Source organism: Crotalus tigris, unplaced genomic scaffold (genome assembly GCF_016545835.1).
Source record: "Crotalus tigris isolate CLP2741 ecotype Arizona unplaced genomic scaffold, ASM1654583v1 scf7180000017666.379230911805:20528666, whole genome shotgun sequence".
NCBI lineage: Eukaryota > Metazoa > Chordata > Lepidosauria > Squamata > Viperidae > Crotalus > Crotalus tigris.
Genome location: NW_024096552.1, coordinates 3,943,531 through 3,970,676, shown reverse-complemented (window position 1 = coordinate 3,970,676; position 27,146 = coordinate 3,943,531). Strand labels below are relative to the sequence as shown.

General features: G+C 40.1%; 1 pseudogene; it reads left to right on the top strand.

The window, feature by feature from the left end:
- The window catches only part of LOC120305032, a 32,090-nt pseudogene extending 8,935 nt beyond the window's left edge, over nt 1-23,155 (top strand).
- The last annotated feature ends 3,991 nt before the right edge of the window (nt 23,156-27,146 follow it).

Here is a 27,146-nt window from a genome sequence, read left to right as displayed (position 1 = left end):
CTGCAAGCAGAGGGTGAGTTGAAGTTCCAGGCTGTCAACCCTTCATTGCCCGGTTCAGCTGCACTTAGAAAAGTTTTTAATCTGCAGCAATGCCTTGAACTCCTCTGCCAGGAAAGCCTTATGCACAGCAAACCGCTGTTGAAGGCATAACGCCAGCCAATGTGCCAACTGTCCAGAAGGGGGGAAATGACTCCTCCATCACTCTCCTGAGCTTGGAAAAGAAATATGGACAGTTCTCGGGTTGTGACAGCATTTGGCGCCTGAATTTCCATAGCTAACGAGGGATGGGGCACCAACAGGAAATACCGGGTTTGTTCACTAAACATGGAAGTAAAAGAAAATAAAACCACAGAAGAGACAAGGGGTCAAGCCTCAGTCTTACAATTTCGCTAAGTTGCACAGGCAAATTTTAAGGAGTTACCTTGCACACACTCCACGGAGGAAAAAGTGACTGGAACCAAATCAGGTCCACTTTCTCCTTTCCTATTTGCACGTCATTCCCTACCCCCACCCCAAAGGGCGCTTTCCTTTGGTTTAGTTGTCGATTATTGCAAATCAAGCTTCGGGCTCAGCTCAAGGGACAATGATTGCCCTCTTGGGGAACCTGAGGGAGAAAAGCTACCGATGTTCTCGGCGGGAGTCGAATACGACTTGATGGCACAAAAGGAAGCACAGAATCAACGAGAAGACCTTGCAAACGCCTTAGGGTTGAAGTAGAATGAGCCTGTTCTTCAGCCGTATATCGCTAGATGGCGCTCTACAAAGAAGCAACACTCGCACTTAGAAAGCAGATAGAGTACAGCGGCGGCAGAGCTGTTCTAGGAAAGGGGGGGGAGGGAAGATTGATATGGAACGAGTTGAAACGATAGAGTATTGTATTGCTAGAGAGAATGAGAAGAAGACGAGAAGGATAGACGAAGTTCCTCTTCCTGGTCACCCACTGGAGGATGATGGCGTCGGTGCATCCTCTTCCGCTGTCTCGAGGGTCGAAGCGGCTCCTAGGAGGTGAGTGGAGGGCAGGTCGGAGGAGAAGCCGGGAGCAAGTTGAGCTGTTTGTTTTCCTCCGAAGTGTGGAAGCAGCAAAGGGACGAGGCTGAAACGTGTCGGCTGCTGCTGTATACGCTTTCTTTCTCTCCAAATGTTATCCTTATGCTGCATGATTTTACCTGTGATTTTCTGCTGGGAGATGGAAAAAATTGGGACATTTAAAAAGTATTTATTTCATATGTTTTAACCGCCTATCTCCCTCGATCTTCACCTAACACTTCATTCCTTGTGATGCTATTGATATGTCGTTTTACTGGCAAGCGAGGAGTTTCATGGGCAAAACGGATCCTTTAAATCTCGCATAGATTTTGGGCACCATTACTTCTGCTAGTGTCCTCATCCTTCTAAAATTTGATTTAAAAATATAATATAATTGAGCAAATTGATTTCTGGGACATTTTGCAGGCTGAAATGCACATTGATTTTCTATATAAATAAATTGATAGGTGTGTATTTCTGTGTGCATATATATGTATCTGTATAATCCTCAGTATGTTCAGGTACATTTTATAATAACAATTTGCAGTGCTAATAATTTGAGATTTACCCAAGCCACAAAGAGAATTTCATGGTTGGATATATTGTTGGTAGAAATTCTAGCCCACTGAATAACACCAAACAGCAAGTTGAAATTAGACAGAGATTTATTGGCTACAACGGTTTGCAAAGTGTGGTGGACTCCAAATAAATATTTGAGCCACACCCGGTCACAGCAAAAACACACATTATATACATTCTATCCCGAAGCCTTGGCCCCTCCTCTGAGGTTACAATCTTATCAGGATCGCCTAAACAAAATACATTATCGCTGCCCCTTACTATTTTGCTTCACCTATTCCCTTATATGTACTTTATCATGAAATCCTATAGCTCAGTGTGGAAATCCTATAGCCTACGTGCAGAACTCTTCCAAGGTACATGTACATGTAGAAATTGTGTAGAAATCTTGCAGTCTATGTGTAGAAATTTTGTGTAGAAATCTTTCTGTCTGCGTTTAGAAATTTTACAGAGTACGTGTCACTTAACTTTACTTTTTATTCTAAAATTTTATTCCTAACAGATCCACCCTTTTTCTTTTCATACTTAATAAAATTTTAGAATCTTTTAAAATTCATTTCAATCTCTTCTTTGTGATTATTCTCTATTATGTCTACTTTGCCTTTGATTTCCTTAAAGGCTAACAGTGTCTGTATCTTTTCCTCCTGTTTGATGCCATCCATTATACTGGTTATAGTTGTATGGACTAAATTTTTAATTATAGGAATTAGGCAGGGCAAACATATTAGTCCTAATAATATTATGCCCACCATGAATAATGCTTGTTTCCAATTGCGAAAGATTCCTCCCAAAAATCCCCCTTCATCTAAAAGACCAGTCCAAGTCTGGACTGGAACATGTACAAGTTGTCTCATTTCAATGGTTAATTGCTTCACTTCTGCACCTGTTTCATCTATCTGTAAGCAACAATTCATTAAATTAAACTTCCCACATACCCCTCCTTCCTTAGCTAATATATCTTTTCTTTCTTTATAGTGATATAAGTTAATGGATCTGTTCCTGTTCCGTCTATCCCAAATCTATAACTTACTATATCAGAATGGTTCTTAGTGATTTCCAACTCCATCGTATTAGTTTCATATATTCTTTTAAATTGGGTAATCCATTACATCCTGGATAACCTCCTCCAGTGTAATCACACACACAACTCCACCCTGAACATTTAATAGATCCCCCACAAAGTAACCATTGATTGGGGTTTCCATGTGCAAAGTTCAAATTAGTGGAACATATATATGATTTTGTTTATATGCTATGATCCAACTAGAGTCTCCACACTTTGTGGCGAGATAAGATAAACGTAATACTGTGCATGCATCAAATTGTATCAAAACTTTTTTTGTCCCTTTTTCTAATATTTTAGTAGAATTAACGTATATTAATCTTTCTTCACCTTCAGGTCTCTGTCTCACTCCTACTTTAGCTAAACCCACATATATACTGAAATTCAAATATGTTGGCATTGATGGATCATAGCATTGTATCTTTTTGTCTCTTCCCTTACAAACTGAATATTGTGTTTTATTTAATTGACATATAGATTGAAATATACACCCCTTTGGTGGCATTGGTAATGCAGGCTTCACATCCTTCTGCTTCTGTTGCTCTTCTATATCACTCCCTAGAGAGGGAGAGGTATACAGCCAGGGACAAATATTCGCATTTTATATTAATTTATATTAATTATATTTTATATTAATCTTCTTCTAAACTGTGATATTTTATGAAGGCTTCTCATTGTTCTTCCTGGACTAATTGGATTGAAAGTGTATCTTTTAGAGTATATCTTACCACTCCAGTCAACATCTCAGTATATTCCTCAAAAGGTTTCAATTTCTTTTCAATGAGTACTATATCGTATGGTCCAAAATGTTCTTCACATCCAGTACATCTTACACAGTCAATACAATGGAAACAACAACAATCAACATGGCATTTACAGTCACAGTACCAACACATTTAAACAGGAATTTTTCAAAGTATCAATTTAAACAAGTTGTCACCCGGAACACAGATCCACTGTCCTTTTGGTTCAGCTACTGGTCCTTTCACTCGTGTATAATGAGTCCACCCTTTTTCTTTCATCCAAACTGCAGTTTCAGAGGTCAGCAACTCATGGAATGGTTCTTCCCACTTAGGTTGCAATTTCTCCTCCTTCCACATTCGGATCAGGATCCACTGTCCCACCTCAAACTTGTGGACAGGAAATTCCAAAGGGGATGTTTGGATCAGCAAGCCTTGTTTCCTGCAATGATCAAGATACTGCGACAGTTTATGCACATAATGTCTTATTACTTTATCCCTTGTTACTAAAGAGTCCATGGAGATGTTTCCAGGCATAAATGACACACCATACAACTCATAAGGAGACAATCCTAAATCTTTCTGTGGTTGTGTTCTTATTCGCAACAATACTAAAGGTAAACATTTTATCCAAGTCATTTGAGTTTCATATTGTGGAATTTCCCACTTGAGGTAATTTAAAATCAACTTGAATACATTGAAATAGCCTCACCATTAGATGTTATAGAACATTTTATGTATTTGTCTACATATCATACTTATTGTATAACCAACCATATATTAACCATAGAAAAAGTATCAATTATCCCTCCCCTAGCCATTCCTTTGTCCGTATGTATTTACAAACAGATTACTTAGTAAAGAGCCAACAAAGGAGTGCTCACCAAACTCTGCTTGAGTTTGTTTGCATACAAATCTTTATTCAAAACAACATAGCTCATTTATAATCCCAATTTTTTTTCTCAACTCCTTCATTTTAAACAAGGGTTGAATTATAATTCCTTCAATTCTCTTAGGTATTATTATTTATTTTTTTATTAGTGTGTCCTGCACAGAGATAAGAACATAAAAAAAATAAATAAAACAACAACAAAAAGCAACTCCACAAAATAAATAAATAAACAAGCTTAATAAAATATTCTGAGTTACTGAAATAGTTTTGTATCAAACTCTAGTATCAACTCTTTGGTTTTAATATAATTTTTGTCAAATTCCAATTTAATCAGATTCCATTCAGATGAAAACAAATTTCCATTAAATAGGTTAAATCATTTATAAATCTAAACAAATCAATTCAAAGTCATTTCTATTTGTTAATGGTTATATAGGTGTATTCCAGTTCTCATATTTCATTTATTTTTTTAAAAAATAACCTTATTTCTTACTGCAAGAATGGGTATTAAATTTCACATCCAGCTCACCTTCCTCAAACCAGAATTCTAAGCAGAAAAAAAAAGTTAAAAAGATCAGACCCCCCTTTTCTTTTCTGTCTTTCTTGCTCTTAAAGCAACACAGCCAGCTGGGGGTGGGGGGGAAAGAGACAGGAAAAGAAGAAGAAATTATGCAACAATTTCACCACTAACAAAATAGTTTTCTCTTCACATGCATTTTCCATTTCACTTTTACAGTAACAACAAAAAAAATCTTCAGTTTACTGTTTCTTTCACAGTCTGGGATGGGGGAGAAACACACACACACCCACACACAGGATCAGCATAGCCACACATTCACTTCCATTCAAACTGCTTGTATAAACACTTTCACATACAGATATTTCATTTCGTACTTTCTCCTGGCAAACAAATAACTATTATTGTAATTTCAAGGAACTGTTCAAAAGCCAATGAGATCCTTTCCTCTCCCAATTTCCTTTGCTCTTAGAGCTTGCCTATTAACTTTCTTGCAAGATGAGACATCCGGCCGTTATTTGTTTCACAACAGTGAAAACTCTCCTGTAGCCATACCTTTCAGAAACACGTCTTCTAAAACCCTCATGGAGTGTTTGGATTGCTTCACGTGTTATGGCTTTATTCAACACCTGCTATCCATCAGGTAATATCCATTTTCCTTTTGTATTCTTTTCCTTTTGTTTTATTACTTGGTTTATTGTGGCAACCATCATTTTATTCTGTTGCCTGAATTTCTCTACATATACCTTTGCACATATACCTTTTGTGCTGCCTTTAACAAGTCATCTATACTTTTCCCTGTCCATTCCTCCAACTTTTGTAATTTCTTACTTATATCTGGCCAGGATTTTACCACAAATTGTATTTTTACCAGAAGAGTATTTGCTGGGTCATCTAGATCAGTTCCAGAATACTTCCTCATTCCGTCTTTCAGTCTTTGGAGGAATGTAGCTGGAGATTCTTCTTTTTCTTGTTCTATCATTAAAGCTTTACTCATGTTCTGTGCTTTTGGGACAGCTTCTTTTATTCCTCTTATTAATAATACTCTCATATCTTCCATGTTTTGTCTATCTGCAGCATTATTATTGTCCCAATTTGGTCTTATTAAATGGAACTTTGCATCTGCCAAAATTGCCCCCTGTGCTTGGGAATTATGTTCCCTAGTCCAGACCAAATGAGCTGCTCTTTGAATTAATTGTCTTTCTTCTGCTGTAAATAATGTGCTCTGTATCACTCCTAATTCATCCCATGTGTATATGTTTGCTCCTAATAACAGATCCAGTTGCTCTGCTACCCCTATTGGATCTTCTATCATGCTTTTCATTTCTTTCTTGAAGGCACGTAATTCAGATGCCTTTAAAGGCTCATGTACAAAACTGATACGGGCCTGTCCTTGGCCATCTACTCCATTGGGTACTTCTCTTAAAGGAAAAACCTGTAGTGGTTTATCCTTAAAGGGAAAATTCTTTATATCTTTCTTCAATTGTTCCAATTCTTTTACTAATACCTTATAGGGTCCACCTTTCACAGCTCCCTGGGCTTGTGTTACAGGAGCTGGTAGGGGTGGTGGAATAGGTATTTGTACATTTGTTGGTTGTGGTAGATTAGGATTATAAAGTGGGGGTAAATATTTCATGGATTTTTCATCATCTTCTTCCTCTATTTCATTCTTCTCTTCTTCTTGTAAATATATTGAGGTTATTTTATGAGGGCTAGGGCCACTCATAGTCAAGGTGACCCATTTACCTGGGTTCCAAATTAAAGCATAGTCTAACTCATTGACTAATGATTTACATGTTTTCCTTGACACATACTCATATAAATTCTGACAAGCAAAATAGTCATTTGTTCCTAATCTAGGCCACTCTGCTTTTTCATCTTCCCATCAGACAAAACAACATAAATTAACCATATCTTCCTTGGTTATGTCTAATTTACTAATTATTTCATTATATGGAGGTTTTCCCCAATTACTCAATAAAATCCCTAATGGACTTTCTTTATCTATATTTAATTGGGGTTCCTTCTTCTTTTTCTCAAACACTTCTTTCCTGGAGTACTCCCTGTGTTGCCCATACTGGTTTACCGTCCTGTGTATTCTAATTGAGACTTCACGTAAATTCCTTAATTCACTCCCCCCTGATCCCCCTAGATATGCACTCGCATATCAGAGGTCCACTTTCACTAAGTGGATACTTGGGATGTTACACACACACTGTCTCAAATTCACACAAGCCTACCCAGCCTTCCCACCGACTGCCTAGGCAGTGTATACTGGCCACCCCAGAACACTTACCTAGGTCCGTGCACGGAGTTGCCCAGTTCCCGGAAGCCAGCAACACACACACCGGTTCAATTCGTATCTCTGTCTAATATCAACTCTATTGGTTCGCCGAGGAAAGCGTTGCTGCTCCTTTACCAACAAGATGAGATAGACTGTCGAAATCGACAGGGCATGCCTTCCACGTCACCTTCTGGATCTGGTGCAGACAAACGATCCTGGTCTCGAGCCCCACGTTGGGCGCCAAAACTGTTGGTAGAAATTCTAGCCCACTGAATAACACCAAACAGCAAGATGAAATTAGACAGAGATTTATTGGCTACAACGGTTTGCAAAGCGTGGTGGACTCCAAATAAATATTTGAGCCACACCTGGTCACAGCAAAAACACACATTATATACATTCTATCCCGACGCCTTGGCCCCTCCTCTGAGGTTACAATCTTATCAGGATCGCCTAAACCAGTGGTTCTCAACCTTTGTAATGCCGCGACCCCATAATACAGTTCCCCATGTTGTGGTGACCCCCCAACCACTTATATATCACCGGGTGCCAGGGCTGTGGCCAAAGAAAAGGGGAAAAAAATGGTGGACAGCCTTGTTTGGTGACCCCCGTGAAATGGTCGTTCGACCCCAAATGGGGTCCCGACCACAGGTTGAGAACCACTGGCCTAAACAAAATACATTATCCCTGCCCCTTACTATTTTGCTTCACCTATTCCCTTATATGTACTTTATCATGAAATCCTATAGCTCAGTGTGGAAATCCTATAGCCTACGTGCAGAACTCTTCCAAGGTACATGTACATGTAGAAATTTTGTGTAGAAATCTTTCTGTCTGCGTTTAGAAATTTTACAGAGTACGTATCACTTAACTTTACTTTTTATTCTAAAATTTTATTCCTAACAATATGAGTATATATTTGAACTTGAATCTTGCTAGCCTTGTATGTGCCTAATGAATCATAAGTAATTCTACAGGTTAAACTAGCATTTTATAAGTTTGCTTTTTTTCCATAGTAACATATGGTGGTTTTCTGTTTTTTTTTTTTTTTGCTGTTTTCACAGGCTTTGCAGCCATTTTTTAAACAATAACGAAAGTGTCTGTTTTGTGGGAAGGAATTCAGTCAGAATTCTTACCTGGTGGAACAGCAGAGGACTCACAGGAGAGAAATCATATGTGTGCCCAGATTGTGGGAAAGATTTCAGCACTAGGTCTAGCCTTATAAATCATATAAGGGGAGAAACCATTGAAATGCCCAGATTTTGGGCAGTGTTTTATACAAAAGTCCTCTCTTATCGCACAGAAGAAATTCCACATGAAGCAAAATTTGATATGTGTAGAGGAATGGAATTTGATTTCTATTCTCTTATTGTAAGCCCCACTAAGAGACCATTTTCTTTCTTTATTTTTTTTTAGTCAAATATGTCTTAGTATCATACGTGAGGGAGGAGATCTGAGCTTCCTTTCTCTGGCCCAGTGTGGTCGCTCCCTTCCCCAGAATCAAGGGGAACTGCTGTGCTGGGGGAGAGAAAAAGAACCGGGATCTCTGTTAGATATGTTTGCCACCTTGAGTTGTTTCTACAAACAATAAAGGCAGGATATCAGTATGTATGTATGTATTTTTATTTATTAAGAAAAGGTATATAGCAGCCCAACTTAAGGTGACTCCAGATGGCTTCCAGCAATAAAACCCTAATACAGAATATATTACAAATAGCAAAATGCAGATCTATATACAGAAACCAATAAAACTCCTATATGCAATCAATCAATTGGAATAGAAAAGGAAGGGGCTTGGATGTCTTCTAGTCCAACCCCCTGCCTAGGCAGGAGACCCTATATCATTTCAGACAAATAGCTGCCCACTCTCTTTTTAAAAACCTCCAGTGATGAAGCACCCACAATTTCTGAAGGCAAACTGTTCCACTGGTTAATTGACCTCTCTGTTAGGAAGTTTCTCCTTAATTCCAGGTTGCTTCTCTCCTTGATTAGTTTCCATCCATTGTTTCTTGTCTTGCCTTCTGATGCTTTGGAGAATAAATTGACACCCCTCCCCTCTTTGTGGCAGCCTCTCAAATACTGGAACACTGCTACCATATCCCCCCTACTTCTTCTTTTCTCTAGACTAGCCAAACCAAAATTCTGTAACAGTTCTTCGTATGTTTTAGTCTCCAGGCCTTTAATCATCTTCGTTGCTCTTCTTTGGACTTTTTCCAAAGTCTCAACATCTTTTTCGCAAGGTGGTGATCAAAACCGGATGCATTATTCCAGGTCTCGCCTTACCAAGGCTTTATACAGCAGTAATAATACTTCAAATGATTTTTGATTCTATGCCTCTGTTTACAGAATCAAGGATTGTATTAGCTTTTTTATTTATTTATTTATTTATTTGTGAGACTTATATACCGCTTTAAGTGCAAGCACTCTCTAAGCGGTGTACACCAGTAAGCAATGTATATATATATTTACATTGCCCCCAACAATCTGGGTCCTCATTTTACCTACCTCGGAAGGATGGAAGGCTGAGTCAACCTTGAGCCAGTGAGATTTGAACCGCTGACCTGCTGAACACAGTCAGCTAAAGTGGCCTGCAGTACTACACTCTAACTGCTGTGCCACCTCGGCTCTTTTTGCCTGCTGACACATAATGCTGGCAAATAGCAAAATACAAATACATCCTCACGTCACTAGGTGAAGCGCTAATACGACTCCAGCATCTATACAACCGTCAATCTAGATGCAGCATCACTGGTGGCTGAGATACAAGATCGAAACCGAGGGAGAGCAGCTGAAATGAAAGGCATTGATACCATAGAATATTGCTAGAAAAGATGTCAGGGAAGGGCAGAGGAACTTCCTGTTCCAGCGCATGCATGGGAGGATGGAGATGTGGAGGGCAGCAGTCGTGCTGTTCCCAGGGTTGAAGCACCAACTGGAAGGTGAGTGGAGGGCAGGTCGAAGAAGAAGCCAGGACCAAGTAGGGTCTTGGTTTTCCTCCATGGTGTAAAAGCAAAGATGCTGAAGCATGTTGGCTGCTTCTTTCTCTTCCCAAATGTTCTTATATTTACGTTGCATGATTAAAACTTCTGCCTGTAATTTTCTGCTGGGAGAATGGAGAGGCTAAAATTTAAAGGCCTGGAGACAAAAGCATAAGAAGAACAGTTGCTGGAATTGAGTCTGGCCAGTCTAGAGAAAAGAAGGATTAGGGGGGACATGATAGTAATGTTCCAGTATTTGAGGGGCTACCACAAAGAAGAGGGAGTCAACTTGTTTTCCAGAGCACCAGAAGGCAAGACAAGAAACAATGGGTGGAGACTAATCAAGGAGAGAAGCAACTTGGAATTGAGAAACTTTCCTAGCAGTGAGAAAAAATAACCAGTGGAACACCTTGCCTTCAGAAGTGGGTGCTTCATCACGGGGGGTTTTCAAGAAGAAACTAGACAGCCATTTGTTTGAAATGGTTAGGGTCTCTTGCTTGAATATGGGGTTGGGGTGGAAGACCTACAAGGAGCCTTCCAGTTCTGAATCTGAGATTTGGGATGTTTAAAAAAAATCTTTTTTTGTATTTCATATCCGCCCATCACCCTCATACTTCACATAACATTTCATTTCTTGTGATTTTACTGAGATGTTGTTTTCCTGGCAAGTGAGGAATGTCATGGGCAAAACAGATGCTTCTAAATCTTACATAGAATTTGGCCACCATTTCATTTCAGCTCTTAGTGTCCCCATCTTTCTAAATTAGATTTAAAAAAATGAGAAAACGCACTTCTGGGATATTTTACACACTGAAATAGACACAAATTCTCTACATAGATAAATTCTTATGTGTGTATTTCTGTGGGCATTTGTGTGCATATATGTGTGATCTCTCCAAGCCAAAAAGAGAATTTTATAATTGAGTCAATATTTGAACTTGAATCTTGCTAGTCTTCTATCTGCCAAATGAATCATAATTAATGTTAGAGGTTAAATTACAATTTTGATGTTTTCATGTAATATATGGTTTTTTTTGCTGCTTTCACATAACCTGCTGCCATTTTTTTAAACAATAATGAAACTAACCTATTAATATGAATCTTAACAGACGAAAAGAATGCCAAGAGGAGCACTCTGGACGACAGAATGAGAAGCAGCATTAAAATGTAAAAGAAAGCATCAATCAAAATCTTTTCCACTTCCTCCAGAAAGTGTAAAAACTCTCCTCCTTCCTCAGCATATGAGAAACAAGGGGGAGAACAACAAGAACAAAGTTTTCAGCTGGAAAAAAATGAGAGTATGTGCAACTCAAGAAAGCATTACATGAGAAGTCAAGGAGGATAATTTCCAAATAAAGAAAAAGTGGGAAAGACCTCGAAGTCAGTGGAAAAGAAAAGGTTACTTGGCTTGCCAAAATGGTCAGTCATTAAATTAAAGCCTTTGAGGAAGGAAAGCACCACCAGGTAAGAAATCAGAAATATTTTTGGCCTTCTCAAAAATACATGAATATCAGTGTTGGAAAACCTCCACAGATGGCTTCTTGAGGGAAAAACACCCCGATTGCAAATGACTGCTGATTGATTATTCATGAGACGATGAAAACCAATACAAATGTTTGGAGTGCAGCAAAACTTTACTCAGAATAGCTCCCTCATGATTCATGGAAGGACCCATACTGGAGAGAAGCTCGATCAATCCTCCCAATGTGTTAAGAAGATTTAGCATGCACACCAATCTGGTGAGACACAAGAGGATTCACACTGGGGAGAAACTCTTTGAATGTCCTGATTGTGGGAAAAGTTTCACTCGGAATTCTCACTTGGTGATACACCAGAGGATTCACACGGGAGAGAAACCGTATAAGTGTTGTGATTGTGGGAAAGGTTTCTCTCGGAATTATAACCTGGTGGTACACCAGAGAACTCACACAGGAGAAAAACCATATCAATGTCTGGATTGTGAGAAAACTTTCAGTCAGAATTCCTACCTGGTGAAACATCGGAAAACTCATACAGGAGAGAAATCCTTTGAATGTCCTGACTGTGGGAAGAGTTTCAGACAGAATTCCTATCTGGTGAAACATCAGAGGACTCACACAAGGGAAAATCAATACGAGTGTCTGGATTGTGAGAAAAGTTTCAAGCAGAATTCTCTCCTGGTGATTCACCAAAGGACTCACACAGGAGAGAAACCATATAAGTGTGGTGATTGTGGGAAAGGTTTCTCTCGGAATTTCAACCTGGTGGTACACCAGAGAACTCACACAGGAGAAAAACCGTATGAGTGTCTGTTTTGTGGGAAAAGTTTTATTCGGAATTCATACCTTATGCAACACCAGAAGACTAACACAGGAGAAAGCCCATATGAGTGTCTGGAATGTAGGAAAACTTTCATTCGAAAGTGCGACTTGGTGATACACCAGAAGACTCACAGAGGAGAGAAACTATATGAATGTCCAGATTGTGGGAAACGTTTCCCTCGGAATTCCAAGCTGGTGATACACCAAAGAACTCACACGGGAGAGAAACCATATGACTGTCTGTATTGTGGGAAAAGTTTCAGTCAGAATTCTAACCTAATGATACACCAGAGAACTCACACAGGAGAAAAACCATATCAGTGTTCATATTGTGGGGAAAATTTCAGTCAGAATTCCTACCTGGTAAAACACCAGAGGACTCACACAGGAGAAAACAGATATGAGTGTCTGGAATGTGGGAAAAGTTTTATTCAAAATTTGGACTTCATTGTACACCAGAGGACTCACACAGGAGAAAAACCATATGAGTGTCTGTTTTGTGGGAAAAGTTTCATTCGGAATTCGTACCTGGTGAAACACCAGAGGACTCACACAAGAGACAAACCATATAAGTGTCTGTTTTGTGGGAAATGTTTCATTCGAAATTCGTACCTTGTGATACACCAGAGGACTCACACAGGAGAGAAACCATATGAGTGTCTTGAGTGTGGGAAATGTTTCATAAGGAATTCCAGTTTGGTGATACACTGGAGGACTCACACAGGCGAGAAGCCGTATGAGTGTCCAGATTGTGGGAAAGATTTCAGTACTAGGTCTAGCCTTATCAATCATGTAAGGTTACACACAGGGGAGAAACCATTCAAATGCCCAGATTGCGGAAAATGTTTCACACAGAATTCCTCCCTTATCACACACAAGAAATTCCACATGAGACGAAATTTGATCTCTGTAACGTTATCTTGAACTTCATTTCTCGTCACTCATTGAAAGCCGAGCTGAGAAACTAACATTTAATATTTTGCCTTACTCTTTTTAATCAAACATGTCTTAGTATCAAAAATGAGGGAGGAGATCTGAGCTTCCTTTCTCTGGCCCAGTGCAGTTGTTTCCTTTCACAGAGTTCAGGGGAATTGCTGTGCTGAGCCAAAGAAAAGGAGCTTGGCTCTCTATTAGGTATGTGCTGACTTGAAGTACTTGTATATATAATAAAGCGGGATATAAATATAAATATTTTTATGCATTTTTATTTATTAAATATATATAACAGTCCAGCTCAAGGTGATTCCACACGGTTAACAGCAATAAAACCTTAATACAGAAAGCAATAAACCGACTACCTTGCAAACAGCGAAATGCAAAGCCTCCACATTTAACATGTACTTAAGCTGCAAATACAGGCCTCTTCTAGCATGGTTGATGGAATTTTGATGTCTGGGCATCTGAAAAAGGTAATTCTTGCTTTTCTTCGAATTTTGTTCAAGTTAATCAGGCCTCCTGGGTCTTAGTAGCTACATTCATGCCTCATGACATTCTTGGTCCAAACTGGAAAACTTTCTCCTTCAAGGAGTTAAATTGGAGAAGTTAACCTCAGGATTAGCGGCCTATAAATTTGATAATTAAAGAAATGCATAGGGGCTAGGAGCGTGCCCACCCTATCTAACCTGGTAGAACAGATAGATACAAAAATAATAAAGATGGGGCAATAATGACAGGTGCCCTGGGGTTTCAGTGGTTAGAAGGCAGTATTGCCAGTTGACTCTGCCTATAGTCTGGAATTCAATCCTGAAGGGGTTCACGGTTGACTCAGCCTTCCATCCTTCTGAGTTCACTAAAATGAGAACCCAGATTGCTGGGAACAATATGGCGACTCTGTAAACCGAGAGGGCTATAAAACACTTTGGGGTGGTATATGATTCTAAGTGCTATTGCTATAATAAAGAAGTAGCTTTAAAGGTGATGACCAGCACGTTGAATTGCACCTTAAAGAAATGAATCCATTGCATTTCACACCACAGAGATTTTAAAAGGCCAACTTAGGGGCCTTCATTGGTGTCTGTGCTGCTGCATTCTGGAGCAGTTGAAGGTTCTGGGTGGCCCAGTGTAGTGATCCAAATAGGTGGTGAGAAAGACATGAGTGACCCATGTGCAAATCCCCCCTCTTGCCAGCATCCAAATTTTGATCACGTGACCATTATTGGGAGGGCCATATATTGACACTGTAAACAGAGTGCTTGAAAGCTCTGAGGTGTGATATATAAGCCTAATAGCTATTGCTCAAATAAATTGCTTTTAAAGGTGATGACCAACACCTGCATTGAATGGAAATGTCACCAGAGGGATTGTCGATATTATTTTCTGCCCTTATTTGGAGCTGAGGGCTTCCACGGGCAAAACCGGTGCTTCAATCTTGCAGAGACTTTAGGTATCATTTCATCAGTTAAAGCCCCCACATCTCTAAAATTACCTCAGAAGGTTTGACAATAACAATTTTGGGACATTTTTTCAGGCTAAAATACACATGGGTATTTTACATATTTACATTCGTAGGCATGTAGATTTCTCTCTGTACACAAATTTGCATCTGCAGTATATCATCTTATCCCCAGATATACAGGGCATAGAGAATGTCTACACACTCCTTGTAAAATGCCAGGTTTTTGGGATGTAAGTAAATCAGACCAAGACAAATCACCTCAGAATTTTTTCACCTTTAATATAACTTAAAAGTTGTGCAGTTCAATTGAAAAACAAATATTTTATGAGGGAAAATAACAATAATAAACTTACAATAGCATGGTTTCTATAAGATGCGCACCCTTAAATTAATTCTTTTATCACAACATGCAGGCTTTTGAGATAGGAGCCTGGCACATTCTTGCCTTGGGAATGTTTGCCCACTCTTCCTAGCAAATTGCTCCATATCTGTCAGGTTGTGAGGGTCACCCCAAGATTTTCAATTGGATTCAAGTCCCGCCTCTAGCTGGGCCATTCGAAACCTTAAATCTTCCTCTGGTGAGGCCATTGTTTTATTGATATGGAAGTATGCTCTGGCTCATTGAATGGTGAAATTATTCTTCATTTTCAGTATTCTGGCAGAGGCTTGAAGGTTTTGTGCCAAAATTGACTGATATTTAGAACAGTTCATAATTTCCTCCACCTTGACTAAAGCTCCAGTTCCAAGTAAAGAAAAGCAGCCTCAAAAGCATAAGGCCGCCACCATCATCCGTCACTAGAGCCACAAAAAGATTCATAGAATTGTAGGATTTAGAGAGCTTTCTATCTCCCCTAAAACCACTCTTGCAAAAAAAAGGCAGAAATCTTTGGACCAGCTTCCTGAAAACTGATTTCCTCCAAGTGTTTTTGCTCAAGCTGCTTGGGAATAATAAGGCTGAAAGGTAGGAAGGCTGGGAATTGGGAGGGCTGCTCTGAGCAATTCCGCTGCCTAGCAAGATTTAAACTCCCCAATAATACAGACAGGAAGATCATATCTACCTCCTATCTAGATGGGGTTCAGAGGCAATGCCAGTGGGCGCTTCCCGGTTGCTTCCGTGTTTCATTCATTCTATTAATAGGATCAGGGGTCTTCAAACTTGGCCCTTTTATGACTTGAGGATTTCAACTCCCAGCACGCCTGGCTGAGGAATTCTGGGAGTTGAAGTCCACAAGTCATAAAAGGGCCAAGTTTGAAGACCCCTGAATAGGATGAAGCTGAGAAGTATATATGGACGCAGACAGAAATACTTCAGGAAGTTTTAGGGCGCAGCACCTGCTAATCTTATGAAGTCAAGTAGGGTGAAGCTTCACTCTTACAGCTTCAATCATTTGCCGAGGCAGGTTTCGAGGAGTTATCTTGCACCCCCCAAGAAAATGAAAAACTGGCTGGAACCATCGTCACCAATTCCCAAGGAACATCCCTTTCTCATTGGCTGTTGTCCATCATTTACACGATCTCTACTTTCCTTTGGTTTAGTTGCAGCAAGAGGGACAATGACTGCACACTTGGGAGACCTGAAAGAAAAGGTTTGGGAGAGATCCTCAGGGAGAAAACCTATCGATGTGTTCGGTGAGAGAGGAATACGACTTGATGGTAGATAAGCCCGGAATCAATAAAAACATCTTGCCCAACCCTTGAGGGTAGAGATTGGACGAGCGTGATTTTCAGCCTTATGTCGCTAGATGGCGCTCTACAAATCGGGAACACGCGTGCCTAGAAAGCCGAGAATACAGCAGCGGCATCGTTGGTGCTAATTTCGTACCGGAGGGAGAAAGGCTGAGCTGGAACGAATTAAAACGATAGAGTATTGTATTACTAGAGAGGATGTGGAGGAGAGGAGGCGGAGAACAAAGGAATTTCCTTTTCCGGCTCAGCCACGGGAGGAAGATGGCGTCGGCGGAGTCTCTTCCCCTGTTTCGAGGGTCGAAGCGGCTCCTGGGAGGTGAGTGGAGGTCAGGTCGGAGGAGAAGCCGGGAGCAAGTCGGGCTGTTTGGTTTCCTCCACGGTGTGGAAACAGCAAAGGGACGAGGCTGAAAGATATCGGCTGCTGCTGCAGGTTCCTTCCCTCCCTAAATTTTATTCCTCTGGCTGCACGATTTAAAACTGCTGCCTGTGATTTTCTGCTGGGAGATTTGTGAGATTTTTTTTAAAAAATATATTTATTTCTATTTAAAATTTGGAACGGCCCATCTCCCTCAGCCTTCACGTAACACTTCATTCGTTGTGATTTTGACAGGTTGTAGACAAGCGAGGAGTTTCATGGGCAAAATGCACTTGGGGGCATTTTGCACACTGAAATACACATAATTGTTTGCATAAATGAATTCTTAGGTGTGGATTTCTGTGTCAATAGGCACACATATGCAGTGCATTCAGAAAGTTTTCACTTTTGTCAAATTTGTTAGCTGCAGCCTGATTCTACTTGTTGAAATTCATTTTTTTTATTAGTCTACAGTCAGTACCCCCATGATGGCACAGTGAAAACAGAATTTTAGAAATGTCTGTAAATTTATTTAAAAACTGAAATATCACTTTGATGTAAATATTCATACTTTTCATTCAGTGTCCTGTTGAAGCACCTTTGGCAGCAATGACAGTGTCAAGTTTTTTTGGGATATGGCGTGGCAAGCTTTACACACCTGGGGGATTTTCTGCCATTCTACCTTGCAAATTCTTTCCAGCTTAGGCGACCATCAATAGACAGCCATTGCTAGGTCCTTCCAGATATATTCAAAAGGATTCAAGTCAGAGCTCTGGCTGGGCCACTCTGGGAAATTGACAGAGTTGTCCCTATGCCACTCCTGTGCTGTTTTGGCTGTGTGCTTAGGGTCGATATAATGTTGGAAAGTGAATCATCAGCCCAGTCTTAGGTCCTGAGTGAAACAGATTTTCATTGAGGATATTCCCACAGTTTTCTAGTTTACCAAGAAGTAGGTTGTAGTCTACTTTGTTGAATGCCTTGCTGAAGTCTAAGTATGCTATGTCCACAACATTTCGCTGGTCTATTAATTTAGTCACTCTGTCAAAGAATGAAATAAGCATGGTTTGATATGATATTTTTTTAACAAACCTGTGCTGGCTACTAGTTTTTGATTATTTTTATCCAGTATCTTCCCAGGTATTGATGTTTTGCTGATTGGTTTGTAATTCCAATGGTGCTTGTTCAAAAGGCAACAGGACTTTCTTGGGTTTTTTTTTGAAGACGTTTTGCTTGTCCAAGAAGCTTCTTCAGCTTTCACTGGATGGTGGGGAATGGAAGGATTTATAGTCCTTGCAGACAGTTGGTCATTTGCATTCTTTTAGAGAGTCATTGAGGCCAGTTGGAGATTTATCTGTGTCTTCAGGGTCACCTGGGTAGTGCAAATGGGTGTGGAGCCTTCTTGGAACTGCTGAAATGACTTTATTGTAGACTGAAGATAGATGATGTGGTTTTCCTCCCTCTCTGTTGAGAGAGGGCTATTCAATTTTGAGGGCTCAACGGAGAGGGAGTTCATCAGTTCCAAGAAGGCTCCACACCCATTTGCACTACCCAGTGTTCCAGGATATTTTAAATATGTGGTACAATGATTCTGAAATAATATCTGCCAGCTCCTTCAGAACTCTGGGATGTAATCCATCAGGTCCCAGTGATTTATATTTATCAATATCACACAGGTGTTCTCTTACCATTTTCTTGCTTATTTTAGTTTTTATTTCTAGTCTGTCTTACAGTTATAGGTTGGGCTATAATTTCATTTTGCATGAAGACTGATGCAAAGATGGAGTTAAGCAGCTTGCTTTTCTATCTACTGCCTGTTACTTCCTTGACATTTTCTATCTTTAGTGGATCAACTGTTTCCTTGACTTTTTTCTTGTTATTTATATGTTGAAAGAAACTTTTTTTTATTATCTTTGACTTTTGTTGCAAGTTTTTGTTCATTCTGAGCATTTGCTTTCCTGACTTCACCTTTGCAGATTCGAGCTATCTGCTGATATTCTGCCTTAGTTATGTATCTCTCTTTCCATTTTTTTGTACTTATCCTTTTTATCTTTCACCTTATCAGAAAGATTTTTATGCAACCATTTCTTCTTGGATTTCTTCTTTTTCAGTGATATTGTGTTGGACTGGGCTTTTATGATCATATTTTTCAGAGCTTCCCATGCTTCTTGAGTTGTTTTCCCCTTTTGGATTTTCATCCATGGTATTTTTCTTAGGCTGTCTCTGAGTTTGTTAAAATCAGCTCTTTTAAAGTTTCAGACTCTAATTCAGAGGTGTCAAGCTGCTGGCCCACGGGCCGGATGCATCATAATGAAACCGCACACCCCCCCCCACTGCTGGCAATGGCAAAAAAGTCACAATACATTGTGAAACATCACGTGACGTGAGTTTGACACCCTTGCTTTAGTTGGATTATATTCTATTGCTTGTGTTTGCATTATATTGAATTTAAATATGACATGGTCACTGTTGCCCAAGGTTCTGGCAATTTCAACTCCCTCTACCACTTCTTCTCTATTAGTAAGAAATAGGTCCAGTATAGCTTCTCCTCTAGTTCACCTTTTTTCTTTTCTAAACTTTTGAGCGTTAGTGTATAGGCATTTCAATCCTTTATGGGTCTTGGGTATGTTTCTTATATCTCCTACTTTGTAACTGGGATTACATCCTTTCCATCACTCTCAACTTCATTATGTTTTTCTTTTTTTAATTTCTTCTTTCTCTTTACTCTTTACTCCCTACCTTTTTATGTGATTGGTTATCTTTTTGCATAAAATTAGTTTCTAAAAGTCACCCCCCCATCAATTTTAGTTGAAAGCCCTTTTGAAAAGATGATCCAGCCATTTTCCAAATATATTCTTTCCAGTTTTTGTGAGGTTTACTCCATCCCTTGCCAGTAGCCCTTCATGTAAGAAATGCAAACTATGGTCTAGGAAGCTGAACTCCTGTGGACAACACTAGTTTTAAGCCAGTAGTTCATTTCTAAACTACTCTGCTCCCTCATTGGATGTTGGCCTTTTGTTGGAAGCATAGATGAAAACACCACTTATGCTCCTAATTCTTTAATTTTCTTCTCAAGCTGTTCGTAATCTCTTCTTATTGTTTTCAGATTCATTGTTGTGTCATTGGTCCCCATATGTAGGAGAAGAAAGGGTAGTAATCCATGGGATTGATTATTTTAATAAGAAACTCAGTTACGTGATTGATTTTTGCTACATGGAGACAATACACCTCTCTAGATAGGTAAAGATAGAGATAAAGCAGGGGTTCCCAACCAAGGGTGCTTGCACCCTCTGGGAGTGCAAGAAAATATTCCAGCGGGTGAGAAAATCTGGTTTTAGAAGTTTCAAAATTATGCTGTACATGCACAATTCATTATTTCAAACATTTGTAAGGGGTGCAAGAATATATCAGAAGCATTTTGGGGTGTGGGGTATAGAAAAAGAGTATGATACACTGAGATAGAGAGTAATATAGATATAGAGAGTAATATAGATAGAATAATTACTCTCTCTCCATATAGAGAGACAGACAGAGAAATAGAAATGAGAGGTAGACTCAATCATAAAATTAGAGCTAGAGTAATAGAGATAGAGATATAGAGTAATAGTGAGTTAGTGTGTGAGAGAGAGATAAAGATAGATATGTGTTATCTACCCAAGCCCCCCCAAAATAGAATTTTATGATTGACTCAATATTTGAACATGAATCTAAGTAGTCTTCTATATGCTAAATGAATCATTAATATTAGAGGTTAAACTAGAATTTTGATGTTTTCATGGTAATATAAGTTTTTTTTTGCTGCTTTCACATATTCTGCAGCCGTTTTCTTAAACAATAATGAAGCTAACCCATTAATATGAATCTTACAGAGAAAGCAGATGCGAAGAAGAGCAATGTGAACAACAGAGAATGAGAAGCAGCCTTAAAAATACCATCAATCAAAATCTTTTCTACTTCCTCCGAAAAGTGTAAAAACTCTTCTCCTTCCTCAGCAGATGAGAAACAAGGGAGAGAATAACAAGAACAGAGTTTTGAGATGAAAAAATAAAGTGAATAGAACTCAAGGATACATTACATGAGAAGTCAAGGAGGTCAGTTTTCAAATAAAGAAAAAAAAAGGGAAATAGCTGGAAGTCAGTGGGAAGGAAAAGATACCTTGGCTATCCAAAATGGGCAGGTATTAATTAAAGCCTTTGAGGAAGGAAAGAACGGCTTGAATCAAAGAACCTCCAAAGAAAGCTAAGAGATCAGAAATATTTTTGTCCTCCTCAAGAATCCAAGATTATCAGAGTTGGAAAAACCCCACAGAGTGCCTATTGTGGGAAAAATACAGATTGAAGATCACGGCTGAATATGCACGAGAGGATCCACCCTATGAAAAGTCATAGGAATGTTTGGAGAGCGGCAAAACTTTACTCAGAACAACTTTTTCATGATTCATGGAAGGACCGATTCTGGAGAGAAGCTCTAACACTGCTTCCAATACGACAAAAGATTTAGCCTGCACACAAATCTGGTGATACACAGGACTCACAGTGGGAAGAAACCATGAGTGTCCAGATTTTGGGAAAAGTTTCACTTAAATTCCAAGCTGGTGATACACCAAAGCCACACAGGAGGAAAAACTATATGAGTGTCTTGACTGTAGGAAAAGTTTCAGCTGGAATTCCAATTTGGTGAGAGATATGACGACTCACACTGAGGAGAAACTCTTTCAATGTCTTGATTGTGGCAAAGGCTTCAGTAATAATTACAACTTGATCGTACACCAGAGGACTCACACAGGAGAGAAACCGTATGAGTGTCCGGATTGTGGGAAATGTTTCAGTCAGAATGGCAATCTACTGAGTCATCAAAGAACTCACAGAGAAGAAAAACCATATGAATGTTCAGATTGTGGGAAAAGTTACAAATGGGATTCTTCCCTGGTAATACACCAGAGGACTCACACAGGAGAGAAACCATATCAGTGTCCAGATTGTGGGAAACGTTTCAGTAAGAATTCCAACTTGGTGATACACCAGAGATCTCATACTGGAGTAAAACCATATGAGTGTCCAATTTGTGGGAAAAGTTTCCAGCAGAATGCTAACCTGGTGAACCATCAGAGTATTCACACAGGAGAGAAACCATATGAGTGTCTGTATTGTGGGAAGCGTTTCAGTAAGAATTCCAACCTGGTGATACACCAGAGGACCCACACAGGAGAAAAACCATATGAGTGTCCAGATTGTGGCAAAAGTTTTAGTCAGAATTCCTACTTGGTGAGACACCAGAAGACTCACACAGGAGTGAAACTGTATGAGTGTCCGGATTGTGGGAAAAGTTTCAGTCAGTGTGGCAATCTGATGATACACCGGAGGACCCACACAGGAGAAAAACCATATGAATGTCCAGATTGTGGCAAACGTTTCAGTAAGTATGGCAATCTAGTGATACACCAGAGGACCCACACAGGAGAAAAACCATATGAGTGTCCAGATTGTAGAAAACGTTTCAGTCAGTATAGCCATCTGGTGATACACCAGAGAACTCACACAGGAGAAAAACCATATCAGTGTTCAGATTGTGGGGAAAATTTCAGTCAAAATTCCTATCTGGTGAAACACCAGAGAACTCACACAGGAGAAAAACCATATGAGTGTCTCTTCTGTGGAAAAAGTTTCATTCAGAATTCGTACTTGGTGAAACACCAGAGGGCTCACACAAGAGACAAACCATATAAGTGTCTGTTTTGTGGGAAAAGTTTCATTCAGAATTCGTACCTTGTGATACACCAGAGGACTCACACAGGAGAGAAACCATATGAGTGTCTTGAGTGTGGGAAAAGTTTCATAAGGAATTCCAGTTTGGTGATGCACCGGAGGACTCACACAGGAGAGAAGCTGTATGAGTGTCCGGATTGTGGGAAAGATTTCAGTAGTAAGCCTAGCCTTATCAATCATGTAAGGTTACACACAGGGGAGAAACCATTCAAATGCCCAGATTGCGGAAAATGTTTCACACGGAATTCCTCCCTTATCAAACACAAGAAATTCCACATGAGGTGAAATTTGATAACTGTAGACGTATCTTGAACTTCATTTCTCGTCACTCATTGAAAGATGAGCTGAGAAACTAAGCATTTAATTTTTTGCCTTATTCTTTTTAATCAAACATGTCTTAGTGTCAAAAATGAGAGAGGAGATCTGACCTTCCTTTCTCTGGCCCAGTGCAGTTGTTTCCTTTTACGGAGTTGAAGGGAATTGCTGTGCTGAGCCAAAGAAAAGGAGCTTAGCTCTCTATTAGGTATGTTTGCTGACTTGAAGTACTTGTATATATAATAAAGCGGGATATAAATATTTTTATGCATTTTTATTTATTAAATATATATAGCAGTCCAACTCAAGGTGATTTCACACGGTTTACAGCAATAAAACCTTAATACAGAAAGCAATAAACCGACTATCTTGCAAACAGCGAAATGCAAAGCTTCCACATTTAACATGTACTTAAGCTGCAAATACAGGCCTCTTCTAGCATGGTTGATGGAATTTTGATGTCTGGGCATCTGAAAAAGGTAATTCTTGCTTTTCTTCAAATTTTGTTCAAGTTAATCAGGCCTCCTGGGTCTTAGTAGCTACATTCATGCCTCATGACATTCTTGGTCCAAACTGGAAAACTTTCTCCTTGCAAGGAGTTAAATTGGAGAAGTTAACCTCAGAATTAGCAGTCTATAAATTTGATAATTAAAGAAATGCAAAGGCTTTGTTGCCTCAAGCGAGTTGCAGATGGGCAGCCTCAGCGGGGCCACATTTTGGATTCATTTCATTTTCCTCCAATTTATTTAAAATATTTATGTAACCACCCATATTAACAAACTGGCTGGGTCCGAATGAATAACTTAAAAAACATATTAAACCCAAATGCATTAAAGAAAAACCTGGTTCCAATTCAAGCTTCTGATGTGCAGGCACCTCTTCTTATCCCAATGCTTAGGGCAGTGGTGGCGAACCTGTGGCACGCATGCTAGAGGTGGCACTCGGAGCCCTCTCTTTGGGCACGTGCACCATTGCCCCAGCCCCGCCTCCCCCATGGCCCCCTCCTCACCAGCAGCTCCCTGGAGGAGACTTGCCCCCGAGCGCAGTGCACGGAGAGAAGCACAGCCAAGGGCCTGGCAGCCAGGTAGCGAGGACAAGACTCTGCCCTTGCGCCCTGTCAGACACAGATGATGCTGCGGGGCATGGGCAGAGGGCATGGCCACCATGGCGCTGCTGGGCTACCTGGACAATCTGCTGTGGTGGGCTATGGAGCCGGTGGGTGGCCATGCGGGTGGGCTGGGTCCAGAGCAGGGGTGGATGAGGAGGCGGGGTGGTTTTTGGGCACTAGGTCTCTAAAAGGTTGGCCATCACTGGCTTAGGGTTCCCAGCTCTTATTCAATGGCAATATTTAAAAAAAGGGGCTAGGAGCGTGCCCACCCTATCTGACCTGGTAGAACAGATACAGTGGGGCAAAAAAGTATTTAGTCAGTCACCAATTGTGCATGTTCTCCCACTTAAAAAGATGAGAGAGGCCTGTAATTGTCATCATAGGTAGACCTCAACTATGAGAGACAAAATGAGCAAACAAATCCAGAAAATCTAATTGTCTGATTTGGAAAGAATTTAATTGCAAATTATGGTGGAAAATAAGTATGTGGTCAATATCAAAAGTTCATCTGAGTACTTTGTTATATACCCTTTGTTGGCAATGATAGAGGTCAAACATTTTCTGTAAGTCTTCACAAGGTTGGCACACACTGTTGCTGGTATGTTGGCCCATTCCTCCATGCAGATCTCCTCTAGAGCAGTGATGTTTTGGGGCTGTCGCTGGGCAACATAGACTTTCAACTCCCTCCAAAGGTTTTCTATGGGGTTGAGATCTGGAGACTGGCTAAGCCACTCTAGGACCATGAAATGCTTCTTACGAAGTCACTCCTTCATTGCCCGGGTGGTGTGTTTGGGATCATTGTCATGCTGAAAGACCCAGCCACGTTTCATCTTCAATGCCCTTGCTGATGGAAGGAGGTTTGCACTCAAAATCTCACGATACATGGCCCCATTCATTCTTTCCTGTACACAGATCAGTCGTCCTGGTCCCTTTGCAGAGAAACAGCCCCAAAGTATGATGTTGCCACCCCCATGCTTCACAGTAGGTATGGTGTTCTTTGGATGAAACTCAGCACACTCTCTCCTCCAAACACGAAGAGTTGTGTTTCTACCAAACAGTTCTACTTTGGTTTTATCTGACCAATCCTCTTCTGGACATTCTTCCAATCCTCTTCTGGATCATCCAAATGCTCTCTAGCAAACTTCAGACGGGCCTGGACATGTACTGGCTTAAGCAGGGGGACACGTCTGGCACTGCAGGATCTGAGTCCCTGGCGGCGTAGTGTGTTACTGATGGTTGCCTTTGTTATGTTGGTCCCAGCTCTCTGCAGGTCATTCACCAGGTCCCCCCATGTGGTTCTGGGATTTTTGCTCACCGTTCTTGTGATCATGTTGACCCCAGGGGGTGAGATCTTGCGTGGGGCCCCAGATCGAGGGAGATTATCAGTGGTCTTGTATGTCTTCCATTTTCTAATTATTGCTCCCACAGTTGATTTCCTCACACCAAGCTGCTTGCCTATTGCAGATTCAGTCTTCCCAGCCTGGTACAGGTCTACAATTTTGTTTCTGGTGTCCTTCGACAGCTCTTTGGTCTTCACCATAGTGGAATTTGGAGTGTGACTGTTGAGGTTGTGGACAGGTGTCTTTTATACTGATAACAAGTTCAAACAGGTGCCATTAATACAGGTAGTGAGTGGAGGACAGAGGAGCCTCTTAAAGAAGAGGTTACAGGTCTGTGAGAGCTAGAAATCTTGCTTGTTTGTAGGTGACCAAATACTTATTTTCCACCATAATTTGCAAATAAATTCTTTCCAAATCAGACAATGTTATTGTCTGGATTTGTTTGCTCATTTTGTCTCTCATAGTTGAGGTCTACCTATAATGACAATTACAGGCCTCTCTCATCTTTTTAAGTGGGAGAACTTGCACAATTGGTGGCTGACTAAATACATTTTTGGCCCCACTGTAGATACAAAAATAATAAAGATGGGGCAATAATGACAGGTGCCCTGGGGTTTCAGTGGTTAGAAGGCAGTATTGCCAGTTGACTCTGCCTATAGCCTGGAATTCAATCCTAAAGGGGTTCACGGTTGACTCAGCCTTCCATCCTTCTGAGTTCAGTAAAATGAGAGCCCAGATTGTTGGGAACAATATGGTGACTCTGTAAACCAAGAGGGCTATAAAACACTTTGGGGTGGTATATGATTCTAAGTGCTATTGCTATAATAAAGAAGTAGCTTTAAAGGTGATGACCAGCATGTTGAATTGCACCTTAAAGAAATGAATCCATTGCATCTCACACCACAGAGATTTTAAATGGCCAACCCAGGGGCCTTCATTGGTGTCTGTGCTGCTGCATTCTGGAACAGTTGAAGGTTCTGGGTGGCCCAGTGAAGTGATCCAAATAGGTGGTGACAAAGGCATGAGTGACCCATATGCAAATCCCCCCTCTTGCCAAGCATCCAAATTTTAATCATGTGACCATTTGCTGACACTGTAAACCGAAAGTGCTTTAAAGGTCTGAAGTGTGGTATATAAGCCTAATAGCTATTGCTCAAATAAATTGCTTTTAAAGGTGATGACCAACACCTACATTGAATGGAAATGTCACCAGAAGGATTGTCGATATTATTTTCTGCCCTTATTTGGAGCTGAGGGCTTCCACGGCAAAACTGGTGCTTCAATCTTGCAGAGACTTTATGTATCATTTCATCAGTTAAAGCCCCCAACATCTCTAAAATTAACTCAGAAGGTTTGACAATAACAATTTTGGGACATTTTTTCAGGCTAAAATACACATGGATATTTTACAAATTTACATTCGTAGGCATGTAAATTTCTCTCTCTACACAAATTTGCATCTGCAATATATCATCTTATCCCCAGATATACAGGGCATAGAGAACATCTCCACACTTTTTGGGATGTAAGTAAATAAGACCAAGACAAATCACCTCAGAATTTTTTCACCTTTAATATAACTTAAAAGTTGTGCAGTTCAATTGAAAAACAAATATTTTATGAGGGAAAATAACAATAATAAACTTACAATAGCATGGTTTCATAAAGATGCGCACCCTTAAATTAATTCTTTTATCACAGCATGCAGGCTTTTGAGATAGGAGCCTGGCACATTCTTGCCTTGGGAATGTTTGCCCACTCTTCCTAGCAAATTGCTCCAAATCTGTCAGGTTGTGAGGGTCACTC